Raw genomic sequence first — 8,562 nt, 5'->3', positions numbered from 1 at the left:
GGGCATGCTGGAACCACCTCTCAGACGTGCCTGAACCACGTGGCGGACACTCCGGAAACGCATGTCGGGCCGGCCGGAACCACCTCTCACACGTGCCAGAACCTCATGCCGGACACCCCAGAACCACCTGCTGGACAGACCGGAAACACCTGCCGGACACGCCGGAACCACATGTTCGACTCGCTGGAACCACATTCTGGACATGGCAAAATCACCTGCCGCCTATGCCAGAACCGCTTGGCGAACACTCCGGAATCACCTGTCAGGCATGCCGGAACCACCTCTCAGACCTGCCAGAACCACATGCCAATGACACCGGAAGCACCTGCCGAGCATGCCGGAAGCACCTGCTCGACTCGCCAGAACCACCTGTCGGACACGCCAAAATCACCTGCCGGCTACGCCACAGCCAGTTGGTGAACACTCCGGAAACACCTGCCGGGCTGGCTGGAACCACCTGCCAGTCACGCCAACATCACCTGCCAGCTACGCCAGAACCACTTGGCGGAGACTCCAGAAACACCTGTTGGGCCAGCCGGAACCACCTCTCAGACGTGCCAGAACCATGTGCCTGAGATGCTGGAACCACACCCCGAACAGACCGAAACCACCTGCCAGACCCAACTGAACCACCTGCCGAGCACGCAGGAACAACCTGCTCGACTCGCCGGAACCACCTGCCGGGCGCAGCGGAAGCACCTGCCGAGCGCGCCGGAGCCACCTGCTCGCCTCGCCGGAACCACCTGCCGGGCGCAGCGGAAGCACCTGCCGGGCGCGCCGGAGCCACCTGCTCGGCTCGCCGGAACCACGTGCCGGGCCCTAACCCTAACCCTAACCCTAACCCTATCCCCAAACCCTAACCCTAACCCTAACCCGTAACCCTCAGCCTAACCCTAAACCCTAACCCAACCGTAACCCTAACCCTAACCCTACCCCTAACCCTAACCCCTAACCCCAAACCCTAAACCCTAACCCTAACCGTAACCCTAACCCTATCCCTAACCCTAACCTGACGGACAGGCTGGAACCAGCTGCTCAACTCGCCGGAACCACCTGCCAGACATGCCAGAACCACCTGCCGAGCACGCCGGAGCCACCTGCTGGACTCACCAGAACCACCTGCCTGACAGGCCAAAATCAACAGCTGGCTATGAGAGAACCACCTGGCAGACAATCCGCAATAACCTGCCAGGCATGCAGGAACCACCTCTCAGACGTAAGAGAACCACGTGCCGGACACGCTGGAACCACGTCCTGGACAGACTGGAACCACCTGCCGGACATGCCTGGACCACCTGCCGAGCACGCCGGAACCACCTGCTCGACTCGCCGTACCCATGTGCCAGACACGCCAAAATGAACTGCCGGCTACACCAGAACCACTTACCGGACACTCCGGAATAACCTGCCCGGCATGCCAGAACCACCTCTCAGAAGTGCCAGAAGCACGTGCTGGACATGCCGGAACAACCTATCGGACAGAACGGAACAACCTGCCGGACACACCAAAATCACCTGCGGGCTACGCCAGAACCAATTGGAGGACTCTCCGGGAAAACCTGCCGGGCATGCTGGAACCACCTCTCAGACGTGCCTGAACCACGTGGCGGACACTCCGGAAACGCATGTCGGGCCGGCCGGAACCACCTCTCAGACGTGCCAGAACCTCATGCCGGACACCCCAGAACCACCTGCTGGACAGACCGGAAACACCTGCCGGACACGCCGGAACCACATGTTCGACTCGCTGGAACCACATTCTGGACATGGCAAAATCACCTGCCGCCTATGCCAGAACTGCTTGGCGAACACTCCGGAATCACCTGTCAGGCATGCCGGAACCACCTCTCAGACATGCCAGAACCACATGCCAATGACACCGGAAGCACCTGCCGAGCATGCCGGAAGCACCTGCTCGACTCGCCAGAACCACCTGTCGGACACGCCAAAATCACCTGCCGGCTACGTCACAGCCAGTTGGTGAACACTCGGGAAACACCTGCCGGGCTGGCTGGAACCAACTGCCAGTCACGCCAACATCACCAGCCAGCTACGCCAGAACCACTTGGCGGAGACTCCAGAAACACCTGTTGGGCCAGCCGGAACCACCTCTCAGACGTGCCAGAACCATGTGCCTGAGATGCTGGAACCACACCCCGAACAGACCGAAACCACCTGCCAGACCCAACTGAACCACCTGCCGAGCACGCAGGAACAACCTGCTCGACTCGCTGGAACCACCTGCCGGGCGCAGCGGAAGCACCTGCCGAGCGCGCCGGAGCCACCTGCTCGCCTCGCCGGAACCACCTGCCGGGCGCAGCGGAAGCACCTGCCGGGCGCGCCGGAGCCACCTGCTCGGCTCGCCGGAACCACCTGCCGGGCCCTAACCCTAACCCTAACCCTAACCCTATCCCCAAACCCTAACCCTAACCCTAACCCGTAACCCTAAGCCTAACCCTAAACCCTAACCCAACCGTAACCCTAACCCTAACCCTACCCCTAACCCTAACCCCTAACCCCAAACCCTAAACCCTAACCCTAACCGTAACCCTAACCCTATCCCTAACCCTAACCTGACGGACAGGCTGGAACCAGCTGCTCAACTCGCCGGAACCACCTGCCAGACATGCCAGAACCACCTGCCGAGCACGCCGGAGCCACCTGCTGGACTCACCAGAACCACCTGCCTGACAGGCCAAAATCAACAGCTGGCTATGAGAGAACCACCTGGCAGACAATCCGCAATAACCTGCCAGGCATGCAGGAACCACCTCTCAGACGTAAGAGAACCACGTGCCGGACACACTGGAACCACGTCCTGGACAGACTGGAACCACCTGCCGGACATGCCTGGACCACCTGCCGAGCACGCCGGAACCACCTGCTCGACTCGCAGGACCCATGTGCCAGACACGCCAAAATGAACTGCCGGCTACACCAGAACCACTTACCGGACACTCCGGAATAACCTGCCCGGCATGACAGAACCACCTCTCAGAAGTGCCAGAAGCACGTGCTGGACATGCCGGAACAACCTATCGGACAGAACGGAACAACCTGCCGGACACACCAAAATCACCTGCGGGCTACGCCAGAACCACTTGGAGGACTCTCCGGGAAAACCTGCCGGGCATGCTGGAACCACCTCTCAGACGTGCCTGAACCACGTGGCGGACACTCCGGAAACGCATGTCGGGCCGGCCGGAACCACCTCTCAGACGTGCCAGAACCTCATGCCGGACACCCCAGAACCACCTGCTGGACAGACCGGAAACACCTGCCGGACACGCCGGAACCACATGTTCGACTCGCTGGAACCACATTCTGGACATGGCAAAATCACCTGCCGCCTATGCCAGAACCGCTTGGCGAACACTCCGGAATCACCTGTCAGGCATGCCGGAACCACCTCTCAGACCTGCCAGAACCACATGCCAATGACACCGGAAGCACCTGCCGAGCATGCCGGAAGCACCTGCTCGACTCGCCAGAACCACCTGTCGGACACGCCAAAATCACCTGCCGGCTACGCCACAGCCAGTTGGTGAACACTCCGGAAACACCTGCCGGGCTGGCTGGAACCACCTGCCAGTCACGCCAACATCACCTGCCAGCTACGCCAGAACCACTTGGCGGAGACTCCAGAAACACCTGTTGGGCCAGCCGGAACCACCTCTCAGACGTGCCAGAACCATGTGCCTGAGATGCTGGAACCACACCCCGAACAGACCGAAACCACCTGCCAGACCCAACTGAACCACCTGCCGAGCACGCAGGAACAACCTGCTCGACTCGCCGGAACCACCTGCCGGGCGCAGCGGAAGCACCTGCCGAGCGCGCCGGAGCCACCTGCTCGCCTCGCTGGAACCACCTGCCGGGCCCAGCGGAAGCACCTGCCGAGCGCGCCGGAGCCACCTGCTCGACTCGCCGGAACCACCTGCCGGGCGCAGCGGAAGCAGCTGCCGGGAGCGCCGGAGCCACCTGCTCGCCTCACCGGAACCACCTGCCGGGCCCAGCGGAAGCACTTGCCGAGCGCTCCGGAGCCACCTGCTCGCCTCGCCGGAACCACCTGCCGGGCGCAGCGGAAGCACCTGCCGGGCGCGCCGGAGCCACCTGCTCGGCTCGCCGGAACCACGTGCCGGGCCCTAACCCTAACCCTAACCCTAACCCTATCCCCAAACCCTAACCCTAACCCTAACCCGTAACCCTCAGCCTAACCCTAAACCCTAACCCAACCGTAACCCTAACCCTAACCCTACCCCTAACCCTAACCCCTAACCCCAAACCCTAAACCCTAACCCTAACCGTAACCCTAACCCTATCCCTAACCCTAACCTGACGGACAGGCTGGAACCAGCTGCTCAACTCGCCGGAACCACCTGCCAGACATGCCAGAACCACCTGCCGAGCACGCCGGAGCCACCTGCTGGACTCACCAGAACCACCTGCCTGACAGGCCAAAATCAACAGCTGGCTATGAGAGAACCACCTGGCAGACAATCCGCAATAACCTGCCAGGCATGCAGGAACCACCTCTCAGACGTAAGAGAACCACGTGCCGGACACACTGGAACCACGTCCTGGACAGACTGGAACCACCTGCCGGACATGCCTGGACCACCTGCCGAGCACGCCGGAACCACCTGCTCGACTCGCAGGACCCATGTGCCAGACACGCCAAAATGAACTGCCGGCTACACCAGAACCACTTACCGGACACTCCGGAATAACCTGCCCGGCATGACAGAACCACCTCTCAGAAGTGCCAGAAGCACGTGCTGGACATGCCGGAACAACCTATCGGACAGAACGGAACAACCTGCCGGACACACCAAAATCACCTGCGGGCTACGCCAGAACCACTTGGAGGACTCTCCGGGAAAACCTGCCGGGCATGCTGGAACCACCTCTCAGACGTGCCTGAACCACGTGGCGGACACTCCGGAAACGCATGTCGGGCCGGCCGGAACCACCTCTCACACGTGCCAGAACCTCATGCCGGACACCCCAGAACCACCTGCTGGACAGACCGGAAACACCTGCCGGACACGCCGGAACCACATGTTCGACTCGCTGGAACCACATTCTGGACATGGCAAAATCACCTGCCGCCTATGCCAGAACCGCTTGGCGAACACTCCGGAATCACCTGTCAGGCATGCCGGAACCACCTCTCAGACCTGCCAGAACCACATGCCAATGACACCGGAAGCACCTGCCGAGCATGCCGGAAGCACCTGCTCGACTCGCCAGAACCACCTGTCGGACACGCCAAAATCACCTGCCGGCTACGCCACAGCCAGTTGGTGAACACTCCGGAAACACCTGCCGGGCTGGCTGGAACCACCTGCCAGTCACGCCAACATCACCTGCCAGCTACGCCAGAACCACTTGGCGGAGACTCCAGAAACACCTGTTGGGCCAGCCGGAACCACCTCTCAGACGTGCCAGAACCATGTGCCTGAGATGCTGGAACCACACCCCGAACAGACCGAAACCACCTGCCAGACCCAACTGAACCACCTGCCGAGCACGCAGGAACAACCTGCTCGACTCGCCGGAACCACCTGCCGGGCGCAGCGGAAGCACCTGCCGAGCGCGCCGGAGCCACCTGCTCGCCTCGCTGGAACCACCTGCCGGGCCCAGCGGAAGCACCTGCCGAGCGCGCCGGAGCCACCTGCTCGACTCGCCGGAACCACCTGCCGGGCGCAGCGGAAGCAGCTGCCGGGAGCGCCGGAGCCACCTGCTCGCCTCACCGGAACCACCTGCCGGGCCCAGCGGAAGCACTTGCCGAGCGCTCCGGAGCCACCTGCTCGCCTCGCCGGAACCACCTGCCGGGCGCAGCGGAAGCACCTGCCGGGCGCGCCGGAGCCACCTGCTCGGCTCGCCGGAACCACGTGCCGGGCCCTAACCCTAACCCTAACCCTAACCCTATCCCCAAACCCTAACCCTAACCCTAACCCGTAACCCTCAGCCTAACCCTAAACCCTAACCCAACCGTAACCCTAACCCTAACCCTACCCCTAACCCTAACCCCTAACCCCAAACCCTAAACCCTAACCCTAACCGTAACCCTAACCCTATCCCTAACCCTAACCTGACGGACAGGCTGGAACCAGCTGCTCAACTCGCCGGAACCACCTGCCAGACATGCCAGAACCACCTGCCGAGCACGCCGGAGCCACCTGCTGGACTCACCAGAACCACCTGCCTGACAGGCCAAAATCAACAGCTGGCTATGAGAGAACCACCTGGCAGACAATCCGCAATAACCTGCCAGGCATGCAGGAACCACCTCTCAGACGTAAGAGAACCACGTGCCGGACACGCTGGAACCACGTCCTGGACAGACTGGAACCACCTGCTGGACATGCCTGGACCAACTGCCGAGCACGCCGGAACCACCTGCTCGACTCGCAGGACCCATGTGCCAGACACGCCAAAATGAACTGCCGGCTACACCAGAACCACTTACCGGACACTCCGGAATAACCTGCCCGGCATGACAGAACCACCTCTCAGAAGTGCCAGAAGCACGTGCTGGACATGCCGGAACAACCTATCGGACAGAACGGAACAACCTGCCGGACACACCAAAATCACCTGCGGGCTACGCCAGAACCACTTGGAGGACTCTCCGGGAAAACCTGCCGGGCATGCTGGAACCACCTCTCAGACGTGCCTGAACCACGTGGCGGACACTCCGGAAACGCATGTCGGGCCGGCCGGAACCACCTCTCACACGTGCCAGAACCTCATGCCGGACACCCCAGAACCACCTGCTGGACAGACCGGAAACACCTGCCGGACACGCCGGAACCACATGTTCGACTCGCTGGAACCACATTCTGGACATGGCAAAATCACCTGCCGCCTATGCCAGAACCGCTTGGCGAACACTCCGGAATCACCTGTCAGGCATGCCGGAACCACCTCTCAGACCTGCCAGAACCACATGCCAATGACACCGGAAGCACCTGCCGAGCATGCCGGAAGCACCTGCTCGACTCGCCAGAACCACCTGTCGGACACGCCAAAATCACCTGCCGGCTACGCCACAGCCAGTTGGTGAACACTCCGGAAACACCTGCCGGGCTGGCTGGAACCACCTGCCAGTCACGCCAACATCACCTGCCAGCTACGCCAGAACCACTTGGCGGAGACTCCAGAAACACCTGTTGGGCCAGCCGGAACCACCTCTCAGACGTGCCAGAACCATGTGCCTGAGATGCTGGAACCACACCCCGAACAGACCGAAACCACCTGCCAGACCCAACTGAACCACCTGCCGAGCACGCAGGAACAACCTGCTCGACTCGCCGGAACCACCTGCCGGGCGCAGCGGAAGCACCTGCCGAGCGCGCCGGAGCCACCTGCTCGCCTCGCTGGAACCACCTGCCAGGCCCAGCGGAAGCACCTCCCGAGCGCGCCGGAGCCACCTGCTCGACTCGCCGCAACCACCTGCCGGGCGCAGCGGAAGCAGCTGCCGGGAGCGCCGGAGCCACCTGCTCGCCTCACCGGAACCACCTGCCGGGCCCAGCGGAAGCACTTGCCGAGCGCTCCGGAGCCACCTGCTCGCCTCGCCGGAACCACCTGCCGGGCGCAGCGGAAGCACCTGCCGGGCGCGCCGGAGCCACCTGCTCGGCTCGCCGGAACCACTTGCCGGGCCCTAACCCTAACCCTAACCCTAACCCTATCCCCAAACCCTAACCCTAACCCTAACCCGTAACCCTAAGCCTAACCCTAAACCCTAACCCAACCGTAACCCTAACCCTAACCCTACCCCTAACCCTAACCCCTAACCCCAAACCCTAAACCCTAACCCTAACCGTAACCCTAACCCTATCCCTAACCCTAACCTGACGGACAGGCTGGAACCAGCTGCTCAACTCGCCGGAACCACCTGCCAGACATGCCAGAACCACCTGCCGAGCACGCCGGAGCCACCTGCTGGACTCACCAGAACCACCTGCCTGACAGGCCAAAATCAACAGCTGGCTATGAGAGAACCACCTGGCAGACAATCCGCAATAACCTGCCAGGCATGCAGGAACCACCTCTCAGACGTAAGAGAACCACGTGCCGGACACACTGGAACCACGTCCTGGACAGACTGGAACCACCTGCCGGACATGCCTGGACCACCTGCCGAGCACGCCGGAACCACCTGCTCGACTCGCAGGACCCATGTGCCAGACACGCCAAAATGAACTGCCGGCTACACCAGAACCACTTACCGGACACTCCGGAATAACCTGCCCGGCATGACAGAACCACCTCTCAGAAGTGCCAGAAGCACGTGCTGGACATGCCGGAACAACCTATCGGACAGAACGGAACAACCTGCCGGACACACCAAAATCACCTGCGGGCTACGCCAGAACCACTTGGAGGACTCTCCGGGAAAACCTGCCGGGCATGCTGGAACCACCTCTCAGACGTGCCTGAACCACGTGGCGGACACTCCAGAAACGCATGTCGGGCCGGCCGGAACCACCTCTCAGACGTGCCAGAACCTCATGCCGGACACCCCAGAACCACCTGCTGGACAGACCGGAAACA

Source organism: Equus asinus, chromosome 30 (genome assembly GCF_041296235.1).
Source record: "Equus asinus isolate D_3611 breed Donkey chromosome 30, EquAss-T2T_v2, whole genome shotgun sequence".
Lineage (NCBI taxonomy): Eukaryota > Metazoa > Chordata > Mammalia > Perissodactyla > Equidae > Equus > Equus asinus.
Note: the sequence above shows the minus strand (reverse complement) of the source record.